Source organism: Ranitomeya variabilis, chromosome 6 (genome assembly GCF_051348905.1).
Source record: "Ranitomeya variabilis isolate aRanVar5 chromosome 6, aRanVar5.hap1, whole genome shotgun sequence".
Classification (NCBI taxonomy): domain Eukaryota; kingdom Metazoa; phylum Chordata; class Amphibia; order Anura; family Dendrobatidae; genus Ranitomeya; species Ranitomeya variabilis.
The window spans coordinates 244,543,965-244,560,650 of NC_135237.1; the positions used below are offsets into that span (position 1 = coordinate 244,543,965).

A 16,686-nucleotide genomic window follows, 5' to 3' on the forward strand; every position below is an offset into this window, starting at 1 on the left:
CCGAAATGAAATCCATAGAGATGTGTGTCCAAGGTCTCTTCGGGACAGGCAAGGGCAAGAGCAACCCGCTGGCACGAGAACAGCAAGGCTTAGCTCGAGCACAAGTACCACAGGACTGCACAAATGACCGCACATCCCTTGACAAGGAAGGCCACCAAAAGGACCTGGCCACCAGATCTCTGGTGCCAAAAATTCCCGGGTGCCCTGCCAACACTGAGGAATGAACCTCGGAAATGACTCTGCTGGTCCATTTAGCAGGCACAAACAATCTGTCAGGTGGACAAGAGTCAGGCCTACCAGCCTGAAATCTCTGCAACACACGTCGCAGATCTGGAGAAATAGCTGACAAGATAACTCCTTCCTTAAGAATACCCTCAGGTTCAGCGACTCCAGGAGCATCAGGCACAAAGCTCCTAGACAGAGCATCGGCCTTCACATTCTTAGAACCTGGTAAATACGAGACCACAAAGTCAAAACGGGAGAAAAACAATGACCAGCGGGCCTGTCTAGGATTCAGGCGTTTAGCAGACTCGAGGTACATCAGATTTTTGTGATCAGTCAAGACCACCACACGATGCTTAGCACCCTCGAGCCAATGACGCCACTCCTCAAATGCCCACTTCATGGCCAACAACTCCCGATTGCCCACATCATAATTTCGCTCTGCCGGCGAAAACTTCCTAGAGAAAAAGGCACAAGGTCTCATAGTAGAACAACCAGGACCTCTCTGCGACAAAACGGCCCCTGCCCCAATCTCCGAAGCATCCACCTCAACCTGAAAGGGAAGTGAGATGTCAGGCTGGCACAAAACAGGCGCCGAAGTAAACCGGCGTTTCAACTCCTGGAAAGCCTCCACGGCAGCAGGAGCCCAGTTAGCCACATCAGAGCCTTTCTTGGTCATATCCGTCAACGGTTTAACAACGCTAGAAAAATTAGCGATAAAACGACGGTAGAAGTTAGCAAAACCCAAGAACTTCTGAAGACTCTTAACTGACGAGGGTTGAGTCCAATCATGAATAGCTCGGACCTTGACTGGGTCCATCTCCACAGCAGAAGGGGAAAAAATGAACCCTAAAAAGGGAACCTTCTGTACACCAAAGAGACACTTTGAGCCTTTAACAAACAAAGAATTTTCACGCAAAATCTTGAAAACCATCCTGACCTGCTCCACATGCGAGTCCCAATCATCAGAAAAAAACAGAATATCATCCAGATAAACGATCAAAAATTTATCCAGATACTTCCGGAAAATGTCATGCATAAAGGACTGAAAAACTGAAGGTGCATTAGAGAGCCCAAATGGCATCACCAAGTACTCAAAATGACCTTCGGGCGTATTGAATGCGGTTTTCCATTCATCTCCTTGCTTAATGCGCACAAGGTTGTACGCACCACGAAGGTCTATCTTGGTGAACCACTTGGCACCTTTAATCCGTGCAAACAAGTCTGACAACAGCGGCAAAGGATACTGAAATTTGACAGTGATCTTATTTAAAAGCCGATAGTCAATACAAGGCCTCAAAGATCCGTCCTTTTTGGCCACAAAAAAGAATCCCGCACCAAGAGGGGAAGAAGAAGGACGGATATGCCCCTTCTCCAGAGACTCCTTGATATATGAACGCATCGCGGTATGTTCAGGTACCGACAGATTAAACAGTCTTCCCTTAGGAAACTTACTGCCTGGAATCAAATCTATTGCACAGTCACATTCCCTATGAGGAGGCAATGCACTTGACCTAGACTCGCTGAAGACATCCTGATAATCAGACAAATACGCCGGAACTTCCGAAGGCGTAGAAGTAGCAATAGACACGGGCAGGGAATCTCCATGAATTCCATGACAGCCCCAACTTGACACTGACATTGCCTTCCAGTCCAAGACTGGATTATGGGTCTGTAACCATGGCAACCCCAAAACAACCAAATCATGCATCTTATGCAGAACAAGAAAACGTATCACCTCCCGATGTTCAGGAGTCATGCACATGGTAACCTGTGTCCAAAACTGCGGTTTATTTTCTGCCAATGGCGTAGCATCAATACCCCTAAGAGGGATAGGATTTTCTAATGGCTCAAGAACAAAACCGCAGCGCTTGGCAAATGACAGATCCATAAGACTCAGGGCAGCCCCTGAATCCACAAACGCCATGACAGGATACGATGACAGTGAGCAAATCAAAGTTACAGATAGAATAAACTTAGGTTGCAAATTACCAATGGCGACAGGACTAACAACCTTAGTAAGACGCTTAGAGCATGCTGAGATAACATGTGTAGAATCACCACAGTAGTAACACAAGCCATTCTGGCGTCTATGAATTTTCCGCTCATTTCTAGTCAGGATTCTATCACATTGCATTAAATCAGGTGCCTGTTCAGATAACACCATGAGGGAATTTGCGGTTTTGCGCTCCCGCAACCGCCGGTCAATTTGAATTGCCAGGGCCATGGAATCATTCAGACCTGTGGGAATGGGAAAACCCACCATCACATTCTTAATGGCTTCAGAAAGGCCATTTCTAAAATTTGCAGCCAATGCACACTCGTTCCACTGGGTCAGCACGGACCATTTCCAAAATTTTTGGCAATACACTTCAGCCTCGTCCTGGCCCTGAGACATAGCCAGCAAGGCTCTTTCTGCCTGAATCTCAAGATTGGGTTCCTCATAAAGCAAACCGAGCGCCAGAAAAAACGCATCAATATCAGCCAATGCCGGATCTCACGGCGCCAGCGAGAAAGCCCAATCCTGAGGGTCGCCCCGTAAAAAAGAAATAACAATTTTCACTTGCTGAGCGGAGTCTCCAGAGGAACAGGGTCTCAGGGACAAAAACAATTTACAATTATTCCTGAAATTTCTAAACTTAAATCGGTCTCCGGAAAACAGTTCAGGAATCGGTATCTTAGGTTCTGACATAGGATTTCTGGTAACATAATCTTGTATGCCCTGCACACGAGCAGCAAGCTGGTCCACACTTGTAATCAAGGTCTGGACATTCATGTCTGCAGCAATCACAAGCCACTCAGAGGTAAAGGGGAAAAGAAAAAAAAAATGAGAGAGAGAAAAAAAAAAAACCTCAGAACTTTCTTTCTTATAATCCCGCTTCTGCAATGCATTTAACATTTAATACTGGCCTGGCAAACTGTTATGACCCCAATGGCGAGGGTCTCAGAGATATCAGCAAGTCTGCGAAGTACAAAAATCCAGCTCATAGGGCAGTGGTAACTGGGTTGACCATATATCTACTCCTAACGCCAACACTAGAAGTAGCCGGGGAACATGCCTACGTTGGTCGCTAGATGTCTCGCGCCAGCCGGAGAGCTAACTACCCCTAGAAGAGGAAAACAAAGACCTCTCTTGCCTCCAGAGAAAAAGACCCCAAAAGTAGGAAACAAGCCCCCCACAAATAATAACGGTGAGGTAAGAGGAAATGACAAACACAGAGATGAACTAGGTTTAGCAAAGAGAGGCCCACTTACTAATAGCAGAATGTAGTAAGATAACTTATATGGTCAACAAAAACCCTATCAAAATCCACGCTGGAGATTCAAGAACCCCCGAACCGTCTAACGGCCCGGGGGGAGAACACCAGCCACCCTAGAGCTTCCAGCAAGGTCAGGATACAGATAATATACAAGCTGGACAAAAAATGCAAACAAAAACGAATAGCAAAAAGCAAGAAAGCAGACTTAGCTTAATCAAACAGGAACCAGGATCAGTAGACAAGAGCACTACAGATTAGCTCTGATATCAACGTTGCCAGGCATTGAACTGAAGGTCCAGGGAGCTTATATAGCAACACCCCTGACCTAACGACCCAGGTGAGCATACAAGGGATGATAGACATACCCAGAGTAAAATCACTAGCAGCCACTAGAGGGAGCCAAAAGGTAAATTCACAACAGATGAGCCACAGCAGGCATCAACATCGCAACAGCTTTCATCTGGCAGGCCCGTATCAGGCCAAAAACGTGTGTCGAAAACAAAACCAGTTTTTGGACAGCGTGGCCATCCGGTGAAAGCAGCACAGCGTGCAATGCCTGAAAAGGTATTCGATAGTAGGAAGAGTGCAGTGTGGCAATTTTTTAACCAAGATCCGAATGATCAGTGCAAAGTTATCTGTAAGAAGTGCTCAAAGACCTTTAGCAGAGGGCAGAATGTCAAAAATTTAAATACAACGTGCATGCATAGAGATTTAACCACCATGCACTTGCAAGCCTGGACTAACTACCAAACGTCCTGTATCATTGGTGCACCTGCTCAAAATGAAGGTAGTCAGCAACGCTACATTGCTTCTCTCACTGTAAGCCCATCGGTTAGGACACCACCAGCAGCAAATCTGGAGGTATCGTCGCAAGGCCAAAGTAGTCAGGGAATCACAAGGTTTTTGGTAGGAAACACTGTATGTAGGTCAACATCGAGAATACCATCACCAACCCTCTCTCAATCCGCCATGTCCACCACCACCACCACCACCGCTTGTTCCACCATATGAGGCAGCACACTGCAGCGCTGAAACATGCAAACATGAAACACGAAAATTGAACTGCATTACTGCACTAGAAATATGAAAAATGAGAGCGTTTAGCGCATAAAAATGGCCAATTTTATGTGTACCTGGTAGCCACTTTACGGCATCTCTCTTATACCAGGTCCTACGCTTTCCTTTCCTTTGAGGAAAGTAGTGCAGTAATGCAGTTCAATTTTCGTGTTTCATGTTTGCATGTTTCAGCGCTGCAGTGTGCTGCCTTATATGCTTGACTGTATAAGAGTTGGTGACTCTAGGTTCAGCACCTGTTCACACTTAGTCTATGTTTGGATGTGACGGTCAGTTTTTTCAAATGTTCCACCATATGCACCTCTCCAGTTCACCCTAAGAGACTCTCGTTAGGAAAAGAAAGCACTCACCCTCTCATCCGCGTACACAGGGTTTGAACGCCCACATTGCTAGACTAATCTCGTTAGAGATGATGCCCTACCGGTTGGTTGAAAGTGAAGCTTTCAAAGCCCTGATGGCCTACGCAGTACCACGCTATGACCTACCCAGTCGACATGTCTTTGCGAGAAAAGCCATCCCAGCCCTCCACCAGCATGTCAAAGACCGCATTGTCCATGCACTCAGGCAATCAGTCAGTAGAAAGGTGCACCTCACAACAGATGCATGGACCAGTAGGCATGGCCAGGGACCACTACCAGTCACCCTACCACTCCATCCGCAGCTGCCAGTGGTTGCAGTGTACATCTTGAGGCAGGCAAGGTAGTCAGTGATAACGGAAGGAATTTCATGGCTGCCATAGCCCTTTCAGAACTAAAACACATACCTTGCCTGGCTCACACCTTGAACCTGGTGGTGCAGTGCTTCCTGAAAAGTTATCCGGGGTTACCAGCCCTGCTCCTGAAGGTGGGAAGACTTTGCTCGCACATCCGCCGGTCGCCTGTACACTCCAGCCATATGCAGAACCATCAGCGATCGCTGAAGCTTCCCCAGCACTGCCTAATAATTGACATTGCAACAAGGTGGAACTCCACACTGCACATGCTTCAGAGGCTGTGCGAACAGAGGCGTGCTGTAAAGTATTTGTGGGAGGATACACATACACGGGCAGGCAGTTGGATGGCAGACATGGAGTTGTCAGGTGTGCAGTGGTCGAAGCTACAAGACCTCTGTCAAGTCCTTCAGTGTTTTGAGGAATGCACACAGCTGGTAAGTGCAGAAGACGCCATGATAAGCATGAGCATCCCACTAATGCGTCTGCTGATGCAAAGTTTGATGCACATTAAGGAGCAGGCGTCTGCAGCCGAGGAGGAGGGAAGCCTTGACGACAGTCAGCCATTGTCTGCCCAGGGAACTCTCCTGGACGAGGTGGTGGACAAAGAGGAGGAGGAGGAGGATGATGGGGATGAATATTTATGGGAGGAGGAAGCTTCTCAGGGGGCAATAGAAACTGGTGGCGTTGCAAGGTCAGGTACAGGGTTTTTGCGGGAGACAACTGATGTTGATTTGCCAGAAAGTGCTCCTCAACCCAGCACAAGCAGTGAATTGACACCTGGAACATTGGCCCACATGGCTGATTATGCCTTGCGTATCCTAAAAAGGGACCCCCGCATTATCAAAATGATGACCGATGACAATTACTGGTTGGCCTGCCTCCTGGATCCACGCTATAAAGGGAAATTGCAAAATATCATGCCACATGAGAACCTTGAGCAAATATTGGCTACAAACAAGCAACTCTTGTAGACCGTTTGGTTCAGGCATTCCCAGCACACAGCGGCGGTGATGGTTCTCACACGACCTGCAGGGGGCAACATGGCAGAGGTGTTAGAGGTGCACAAATCAGAAGTGGCGTTGGACAGGGGGTTTTTGTGACCAGGTTGTGGAGTGATTTTGCAATGACCGCAGACACGACAGGTACTGCTGCATCAATTCAAAGTGACAGGAGACAACATTTGTCCAGCATGGTTACGAACTATTTTTCCTCCCTTATCGATGTTCTCCTTCACCCGTCATTCCCCTTTGATTACTGGGCATCTAAAATAGACACCTGGCCTGAATTGGCAGAATATGCATTACAGGTAGTGTTGAGCATTCCGATACCGCAAGTATCGGGTATCGGCCTATACTTAGCGGTATCGGAATTCCGATACCGAGATCCGATACTTGCCGCGTATTGGATACCGGAATCGGAAGTTCCCAGGATTCAAACTGCACAACTTTGTACGAAATCAGCCAATGAGACTGATTCCAAGTGTGGGCACATCCTGTTCAGCATGGAGGGCCTGAAACTACTGGCAAGGCTGTGATTGGCTGCTGAAATGATGTCATGATGCAGTTTAAAAGTCGCTGGCGCCATTTTGCGCTCACTCTGCTGTGAATTCAGTTAGTGACAGGACGCTGTTTGCTGACTGAGGGCCAGTTTAGAGATAGCGATTTGCTTCTTTGTGCTTTCCAAAGGCTAATTTAGCAACCGCTGTGTTCACCTACTATTCACCTTGCTTTTGCCTTGTAGCGCTGTTTTCACAGCGATCTGCAAGGTCTGTGTGTGTGTGTGTGTGTGTGTGAGTGCAGCCCACTCTCTAGTCTGAGTGCAGCCATAGGCCATCCATAGCTGGTTGTATTCAGTTCAGGGAGGGTGGTTCATTGCCTCATACTGTTCTTTTTTTTTTTTTTTTTCCAAGTAGTGTAGTCTGCTGCTAATTTTTTCCAAAAAATCCTATTAGTGTCTTTCCACCCGTCTCCAGGTAACTTGTGGAAAAACACTACATAGGATAACGTAGAGGAGGGTTTTTGGCCCTTGCAGCGCCGTTTACGGCTGTCTGCACGGTCTCCGTGTGACTGCAGCTCACCCTGTAGTCTGTGAGCAGCCATAGCCTGGTTGTCTCCAGCTCAGGGTTCTTCACTGCGTCATACCGTAAAATCAATTTTCCTTTTCTTTTAAGTAGTGCAGGCTGCTGCACATTTTTTTCAAAAAATTCCTATTAGTGTCTTTCCACCCGTCTCCAGCTAACTTGTGGAAAAACACCACATAGGATAACGTAGAGGAGGGTTTTTGGGCCTTGCAGCGCCGTTTACGGCTGTCTGCACGGTCTCCGTGTGACTGCAGCTCTCTCTGTTGTCAGTTCAGCCCCCAAAAAATAAATAAATAATAAAGTTCACCAAACACACCAGTGACACCACTTTACATTTGTGTAGGCCACATTAGCTCATATTAAAGTCTAGTCTACACTTTAGAAAATTAGTTTTTCTTATACCTGTTAGGAGTTGTTCAGGAATAAGCACACAAAGCCGTTAGTACTTTTCTGCTTATCTTTATCAGTCAACCAAGATGAAGAAGGCAGTGAGTAAGGCACATGGGCATGGGCGCGGAGCAGGGAGAGGACGTGGGGATTCTGTGCCTGCTGCGGGCACCGGTGACTCATCAGCACCCACTTTCACCAGGGAACAGTCCTTCATGCGCAGCTTTGTCGCAGAGCGCCGTACACCGCTGCTGCGTGAAGACCAAATTGAAGCCATTGTTGGATGGATGGCAGCTAATGCATCAACTTCAATTAGTGCCACATGCTCTCAGACACAGAGAACTAGAGAGCAGCCATCTGTCTCTTCACCACCTGCCAAATTGCCCAGGCAGACAGAGAGCCCAGGACAGGAGCCGTCTCTACTTCTGTTCTCTGAATCTCTTGGCTTGGAAACAGGGGGCCAGCCAAGCAGCATTGGAGAAATGGAAGAAGAGGCAGGGTGCAGTGATGCCCAACAGCTTTTTCTCTCTTCCTCTGAAGAGGCGGGTGGGCCAGTGCCTCAGGTCACCACATCGCAGGCCGCATCCGCTGATAATGACACTCAGGTGCCACTTTCTGGTGCGTGCTCTGCTGCTGAGACTACCCAGGAGGAGCAGTTGGGGGCAGAGGGTAGTGTAGATGATGAGGTCCTTGACCCATCTTGGCGTGAGGGACAGGAAGGTGGTGGGAGCAGCTCTGAGGAAAAATCCCCCGTACGGCCCAAAGAGGGAGAGGGAGGGGGAAGACTGCGGATCCTGCAGCCTCCGCTTTGGCACCCGTTAGGAGCATGTCTCTTCCAAAAGCCAAAAAGGGCGCTCCCAAGACTTGCAGTGCCTGGTCCTTTTTTGACACAGTTGCAGATGACATTTGCTATGTCAAATGCAAGGTGTGTCATCACAAAGTCAAAAGAGGTCGAAATGTCAGCAACCTCAATACCTCCAACATGTGGAAACATGTGCGCACCAGGCACGCGGCGGAGTTAGAAAAACACACTGAAGAGCTAGGCCAACCAACAGCGGCAGCTACCACCTCTTCAGCTCGTGTTGCCTCTTCCTCCAGCTCACACGCTGCTGGTTCGGCTTCCTCCCAGGATCGCCGTGGAAGAACCTCTGGCCTTGTTGTCCAGAGACCCGCTGTAATTCCACCCGCAGCACCACTTTCCCAGTCATCCACACACTCCCAGCCCAGTCTACAGCCATCGGTAGTACAGGCATGGGAGAAAAGGCGGCCTTTCTCGTCAAACCACCCACGAGCACAGGCTCTGACTGCAGGCATTGCCAAACTTCTGTCACTGGAAATGCTGTCATTCAGGCTGGTGGAGACTGACAGCTTCCGTGACTTGATGTCATTGGCAGTCCCACAGTACAATGTGCCCAGCCGCTTTTACTTCAGCAGGCAAGCCGTCCCTGCCCTGCACAAGCATGTGGAGGGACACATAAAACACGCGCTACTGAATGCCGTCAGTAGCAAGGTCCACCTCACCACCGATACGTGGACCAGTCAACATGGACAGGGGCGATACCTTTCCCTCACTGCCCATTGGGTTAATGTCGTTGAGCCGGGTACAGACCGTGCGAGTGGCGCAGGACGTGTCCTGCCCACTCCAAGGATTGCAGGAATCCATTCTGTACGCATTGACTCCTCCTCTTACACCAGTTCCTCAGAATCATCGCTGCAGGAGCCGTCACAGTCCACCTCCACATGGACCCGTGATGAACGTTTACCTTTTACGACCGACATGAGCACAGCCGTGGCCAAACGTCAACAGGCCATCTTGAAATTAATTTCTTTGGGGAATCGAAGCCACACAGCGCAGGAGCTCTGGAATGCCATCAAGCAGGAGAGCGATGTGTGGTTTGTGCCAGCGAATCTCCAGCCAGGCATGGTAGTGTGTGATAATGGCCGAAATCTGGTGGCAGCTCTGGGCCTCGGCAACCTCACTCACATCCCATGTCTGGCACATGTGCTCAATTTGGTCGTGCAGAGTTTTTTGAGGGACTATCCGGATCTTGATGCACTGCTGCACAAGGTCCGCCTAGAGTGTGCTCACTTGCGGCATTCCAGCACGGCAAAAGCGCGCATTGCGGCTCTGCAGCGCCAACACCACCTGCCGGAACATCGCATCATATGTGACCTACCTACCAGGTGGAATTCCACGTTACATATGTTGGAGTGGTTGTGTGAGCAGCAGCAAGCTGTAATGGAGTACCAGCTGCATCAGGCGCAAATAAGTTGCACTCCGCGCCGTTCAGACTTCACAATCACAGAGTGGGCCACTATGAAGGACGTCTGCCAGGTTTTGCGTCCCTTCGATTATTCCACGCGGATGGCGAGTGCAGATGATGCACTAGTCAGCATGACTGTCCCCCTTATCTGCCTGCTTGAAAAATCATTGCAAGCGCTAAGGGATGATGTTGTGGAAGAGGTGGAGGATGAGGATTCACCATTTCCATCATCTTCTGGACAGTCAGCGCCACGTGGTTCCTCACAAACGCATAGGCAGGGGACAGTTTGTGAGGAGGATGAGGAGGAGTCAATGGAGGAGGAAGACATCCGTCCAGAGGAGGGAGTTACACAATTGTCCAGTACTCAGTGTGTACAGCGAGGGTGGGGTGATGACGAGCGGGCAGATATCACGCCTCCAGCAGGGGACAGCATTTCTTGGGCAGTTGGCAGTCTGCAGCACATGGTGGATTACATGCTGCAGTGTCTGAGAAACGACCGCCGCATCGCCCACATTCTCAACATGTCTGATTATTGGGTGTTCACCCTCCTCGATCCTCGCTACCGGGACAACATAGAAAGCCTCATCACAACGTTGAACCGGGAGCGAAAAATGTGGGAGTGCCAAGACACACTGGTGAATTCCATCATCTTCTCCATTCCAACTGAGAGAAGTGCTGCTAGTGCATTACAAAGCAGCTCAGTGCGTCCAGGCAGTGGTGGAGGCTCTGCACAAAGAGGGAGCAGAAGCAGTGCCTCTGCCCAAGGCAAGACCAGTATGGCCCAACTGTGGCACAGTTTTCTGTGCCCGCCACAAAAGTCTACACCATCACAGATGGCTCCAGTCAGCAGGAGGCAACGGTTCCGTCAGATGGTGACAGACTACATGTCTTGCCCTCTTGCTGTACTCCCAGACGGCTCTTCACCTTTCAAGTTTTGGGTCTCAAAGCTGGATACATGGCCAGAGCTAAGCCAGTATGCATTGGAGGTGCTGGCTTGCCCTGCGGCTAGTGTATTATCGGAACGTGTCTTTAGTGCTGCAGGTGGTGTACTAACTGACCGTCGCATGCGACTATCCTCCGATAGCGTTGACCGGCTTACTTTCCTGAAAATGAACAAGGCCTGGATCTCGCAGGAATTTGCCACTCCTCTTCCTGATTAAATAATTAGGTCACTGTCTACGTTATCCAGGTCTCCTGTTGTGTTCATCTTTCTACCACCTGAACTTAAATTCCTGGGCTCCAACACCGCCAGTTGAGGCTCAGAAGTGCCGTCTGCACAGTCAAAACATACGACCCAGTGTTATTGGGTTTCAGTAACGTCAGCTGATCCCCAGCTGTGTAGCCGGCAATGTGTCCTGCGACCGCCACGCTGACACAACAACTGAAATGTAAGGGAACCTGTCCCCCCCCCAAGGCGTTTGTTACTGAAAGAGCCACCTTGTGCAGCAGTAATGCTGCACAAGGAAAAGGTAGCTATTTTTGTTTAGCTCCTTGCACACGCAGAACTTAACACTTATAAAATGTGTCCACTGATACCGTAAAACCGTCCCGGAGGTGGGACTTTCCTTCGTAATATGACGCAGCACAGCCGTCATTCCTACCCCCTTGGCGCCGTGCCCCGGCTCCTCAGTGTTGTTTGATTCCGTCCCGGAGCCTGCGCTGTTATGTTATCCCTTGGCCAGGCACACTTAGCGCTGCCCATCTTCTGACATCATTTGTGTCAGGCTGGCTGCGCCTGTGCGGCCGCGCTGGCCGAGAGCCCGCCTCGCAGTGTCTTCTGATTTAATCCCACTGGGGGCCTGAGATCCATGGACATGCGCAGTGCATATCTGAACCTCCACCTCTCACTCATCTCCCTACGGCTTCTTCAGACTGTGCGGTGTCAGCTGATCCCTGATAGCATGCCACGGCCGTGACACCGCACAGTCTGAAGAAGCCGTAGGGAGGGGAGTGAGAGGCGAGGATATGCACTGCGCATGGCCATGGATGCCAGGCCCACGGTGGGATTACATTAGACGACACTGCGAGGCGGGCTCTCGGCCAGCGCGGCCGCACAGGCGCAGCCAGCCTGACACCAAATGATGTCAGAAGATGGGCAGCGCTAAGTGTACCTGGCCAAGGGATAACATAACAGCGCAGGCTCCGGGAAGGAATCAAACAACGCTGAGGAGCCGGGGCACGGCGCCAAGGGGGTAGGAATGACGGCTGTGCTGCGTCATATTACGAAGGAAAGTCCCACCTCCGGGACGGTCTCACGGTATCAGGGGACACATTTTATAAGTGTTCAGTTCTGTGTTTGCAAGGAGCATAATGAAAAGAGCCACCTTTTCCTTTTGCATCCTCTGTGCTGCACAAGCTGGCTCTTTCAGCTACAAACGCCTTGGGGGGGGGGGGTTAAAGGTTCCCTTTAGACTTTCTCCAATCAGGCTTCGGCCTACACTGTGTTCCTCTGTTCCTCCTGCTGTCCCTGGGCTCCAACACGGCTAGTTGTTGTCCAGAAGTGCTGTACGCACAGTCAACAGTCGCTCCTCTGTTATTGGGGTTCAGTAACGTCAGCTGTTCCCCAGCTGTGTGTGTGGCAATCCCTCCTATCTCCTCCACCTCCTCCTCCTCCTCCTGTCCCTGGGCTCCAACACCGCTAGTTGTTGCCTGGTAGTGCTGTACGCACAGTCCCAACAGTCCCTCCTCTGTTATTGGGGTTCAGTAACATCAGCTGTTCCCCAGCTGTGTGTGGCAATCCCTCCTATCTCCTCCACCTCCTCCTCCTCCTCCTGTCCCTGGGCTCCAACACCGCTAGTTGTTGCCTGGTAGTGCTGTACGCACAGTCCCAACAGTCCCTCCTCTGTTATTGGGGTTCAGTAACGTCAGCTGTTCCCCAGCTGTGTGTGTGGCAATCCCTCCTATCTCCTCCACCTCCTCCTCCTCCTCCTGTCCCTGGACTCCAACACGGCTAGTTGTTGTCCAGAAGTGCTGTACGCACAGTCAACAGTCGCTCCTCTGTTATTGGGGTTCAGTAACGTCAGCTGTTCCCCAGCTGTGTGTGTGGCAATCCCTCCTATCTCCTCCACCTCCTCCTCCTCCTCCTGTCCCTGGGCTCCAACACCGCTAGTTGTTGCCTGGTAGTGCTGTACGCACAGTCCCAACAGTCCCTCCTCTGTTATTGGGGTTCAGTAACGTCAGCTGTTCCCCAGCTGTGTGTGTGGCAATCCCTCCTATCTCCTCCACCTCCTCCTCCTCCTCCTGTCCCTGGGCTCCAACACGGCTAGTTGTTGTCCAGAAGTGCTGTACGCACAGTCAACAGTCGCTCCTCTGTTATTGGGGTTCAGTAACGTCAGCTGTTCCCCAGCTGTGTGTGTGGCAATCCCTCCTATCTCCTCCACCTCCTCCTCCTCCTCCTGTCCCTGGGCTCCAACACCGCTAGTTGTTGCCTGGTAGTGCTGTACGCACAGTCCCAACAGTCCCTCCTCTGTTATTGGGGTTCAGTAACGTCAGCTGTTCCCCAGCTGTGTGTGTGGCAATCCCTCCTATCTCCTCCACCACCTCCTCCTCCTGTCCCTGGGCTCCAACACCGCTAGTTGCTGTCCAGAAGTGCTGTCCGCACAGAGCCAAACACCTCGCCAATGTGTTAGTGGGGTTCAGCACCGCCAGCTGTTCCCCTGCTGTGTATACGGCAACGTGTACTGCGACTGCCACGCAGACACAACAAGTAAAATTTAAGGGAACCTGTCCCCCCCCCAGGCGTTTGTTACTGAAGGAGCCACCTTGTGCAGCAGTAATGATGCAAAGGGAAAAAGTGCCTCTTTTCGTGGTGCTCCTTGCACATGCTGAACCTAACACTTATGAAAAGTGTCCCCTCCTACCGTGAAACCGTCCGGTAGGTGGAACTTTCCTTTGTCATGTGGCGCAGCACAGCCGTCATTCCTACCCCCTTGGCGCCGTGCGCCGCCTCCTCAGCATTGTTTGAATCAGTCCCAGAGCCTGCGCTGTTAGGCTAGCCCTTGGCCATGCACACATTTTGCGCTGCCCGTCTTCTGACATCATTTGGTGTCAGGCTGGCTGCGCCTGTGCGGCCGCGCTGGCCAAGATCCCGCCTCGCAGTGTCTTCTGATTTAATCCCACTGCGGACCTGTGATCCATGGACATGCGCAGTGCATATCTGAACCTCCGCCTCTCACTCATCTCCCTACGGCTTCTTCAGACTGTGCGGTGTCAGCTGATCCCTAATAGCATGCCACGGCCGTGACACCGCACAGTCTGACGAAGCCGTAGAGAGGGGAGTGAGAGGTGAGGATATGCACTGTGCATGGCCACGGATCCCAGGCCCGCGGTGGGATTACATTAGACGACACTGCGAGGCGGGATCTCGACCAGCGCAGCCGCACAGGCGCAGCCAGTCTGACACCAAATGATGTCAGAAGACGGGCAGCGCAAAATGTGTGCATGGCCAAGGGCTAACCTAACAGCGCAGGCTCCGGGACTGATTCAAACAATGCTGAGGAGGCGGCGCACGGCGCCAAGGGGGTAAGAGTGACAGCTGTGCTGCGTCACATGACAAAGGAAAGTTCCACCAACTGGACGGTATCAGGGTAGGAGGGGACACATTTCATAAGTGTTAGGTTCAGCATGTGCAAGGACCATAATTAAAAGAGCTAAGTTTACCTTTTCCAGCATTAGTGCTGTACACGATGGCTCTTTCAGCTACAAATGCCTGGGGGGGTTAAAGGTTCCCTTTCAACTTGCTCCAGTGCAGGCTTCGGCCTACACTCTGCTCCCTCTCCTCCTCCTGCTGACCCTGGGCTCTAACACCGCCAGTTGGGGCCCAGATGTGCTGGCTGCACAGAGCCAAACACCTCGCCAATGTGTCAGTGGGGTTCAGCACCGCCAGCTGTTCCCCTGCTGTGTAGCCGGCAACGTGTCCTGCAACAGCCACGCAGACACAAGAACTGAAATTGAAGGAAACCTGTCCCCCCTCCCCCAGGTGTTTCTATGTTTTACAGCCACCTTGTACGGCAGTAATGCTGCATGTGTGCAAGGTGGCTCAGAAACTTATTCTCCTTGCCCATGTTGAACTGAACACGTCTAAAATGAGTCCTCTGCGACCATTAAAACGTCCCTCAGGTGTGATTTTCCTTTGTATTGACACGCAACAAGCTCCTTGGTAGCGCTGCCCGTCTTCTGGCATCATTGTTTGGCTGCCTGCGCCTCTGCGGCTGCCTTGCCCCACACAGCGCCCCTCGGTGTCTTATTTATTTGGACTGCGAGGGTGTGATTGACGGGCATGAACGGTGCATTTCTTCGCCTGTCCCTCATCTCCTTCCGCCTTCTTCGGACTGTGCGTCTTCATGGCCGTGGCATGCGATAAGGGATCAGCTGACGCCACATAGTATGAAGCGGGTGTAAGAACCCAAGTGAGAGGCGAACATATGTACTGCGCCAGGCCATGAATCCCAGCCCCGCAGTGTTTTAACAATGTTAAGACACTGCGGGGCTGGGATTCATGGTCATCGCAAACCGCAACGGCCGACATTACATGATGTCAGAAGATGGGCAGCGCTAACAGCGCAAGGCCAAGCGATAACACGACAGCGCAGACTCCTGTACAGCAAATAACAACGCTCAGGAGGCTGCGCCCAGCACCAAGGTGGGATTCTTGACATCTGTGCTGCGTCTCATTACGAAGGGAACTCTCGCCTCCAACACAGTTTGACTGTATAAAGGGCTAAATGTTATACGTGTTTCATTCAGCGTGTGCAAGGAGAAAAATTAAAAGAGCAACCTTTGACTTGTGCAGCACTACTGCTGCATAAGCTGTGGCTCTTCTAGTTTGTAACACCTGAGGGGGGGTTAAAGGTTACCTTTGAAATTGGTTCAATTAGGCTTCGGCCTACACTCCGCTCCCTCTCCTCCTCCTGCTGACCCTGGGCTCTAACACCGCCAGTTGGGGCCCAGATGCGCTGGCTGCACAGAGCCAAACACCTCGCCAATGTGTCAGTGGGGTTCAGCACCGCCAGCTGTTCCCCTGCTGTGTAGCCGGCAACGTGTCCTGCAACAGCCACGCAGACACAACAGACCCAAAGCTGCCGCCAGTGCAGGCTTCAGCCTACACTCCGCTCCCCCTGCTGACCCTTTGCTCCAACACTGCTAGTTGGGGCTCTAGGAAGACAAGCTTGAATAGGTCCCCATCCTGGTTCCAGCACCGTCAGCTGGTTATGGGCAGAGCCTTTGGCTTAGGTGCCTCCTTCTGGGTATTCGAGTTCCACCAACGTCAGGTGGTCCTTGGTAGTGCTTTCAGGCACGGGTACCTCCTGCTTAGTAACCGGGTTCCAGTAACGTCAGCTCGTCCTCGGTAGTTCCATTGGCTCTTGGACCTTCGGCTACCCATCCGGGTTCCAGTACCGTCAGCTGGTTCTCGGCAGTGTCTTTTGCTCTTGTACCTTCTGCTCCCCATCCTGGTTCCAGTACCGTCAGCTGGTTCCGGGCAGAGCCTTTGGCTTAGGTGCCTCCCTCTGGGTATCCGAGTTCCACCAACGTCAGGTGGTCCTTGGTAGTGCTTTCAGGCACGGGTACCTCCTGCTTAGTAACCGGGTTCCAGTAACGTCAGCTGGTCCTCGGTAGTTCCATTGGCTCTTGGACCTTCAGCTACCCATCCGGGTTCCAGCACCGTCAGCTGGTTCTCGGCAGTGTCTT

The 16,686-nt window shown here is 51.2% G+C and overlaps 1 protein-coding gene across 6 annotated transcripts in view; it reads right to left on the minus strand.

The window, feature by feature from the left end:
• Window positions 1–16,686, minus strand: part of LOC143782270 (poly(rC)-binding protein 3-like) — a 2,306,623-nt gene that overhangs the window by 759,717 nt on the left and 1,530,220 nt on the right. The window lies entirely within an intron of this gene.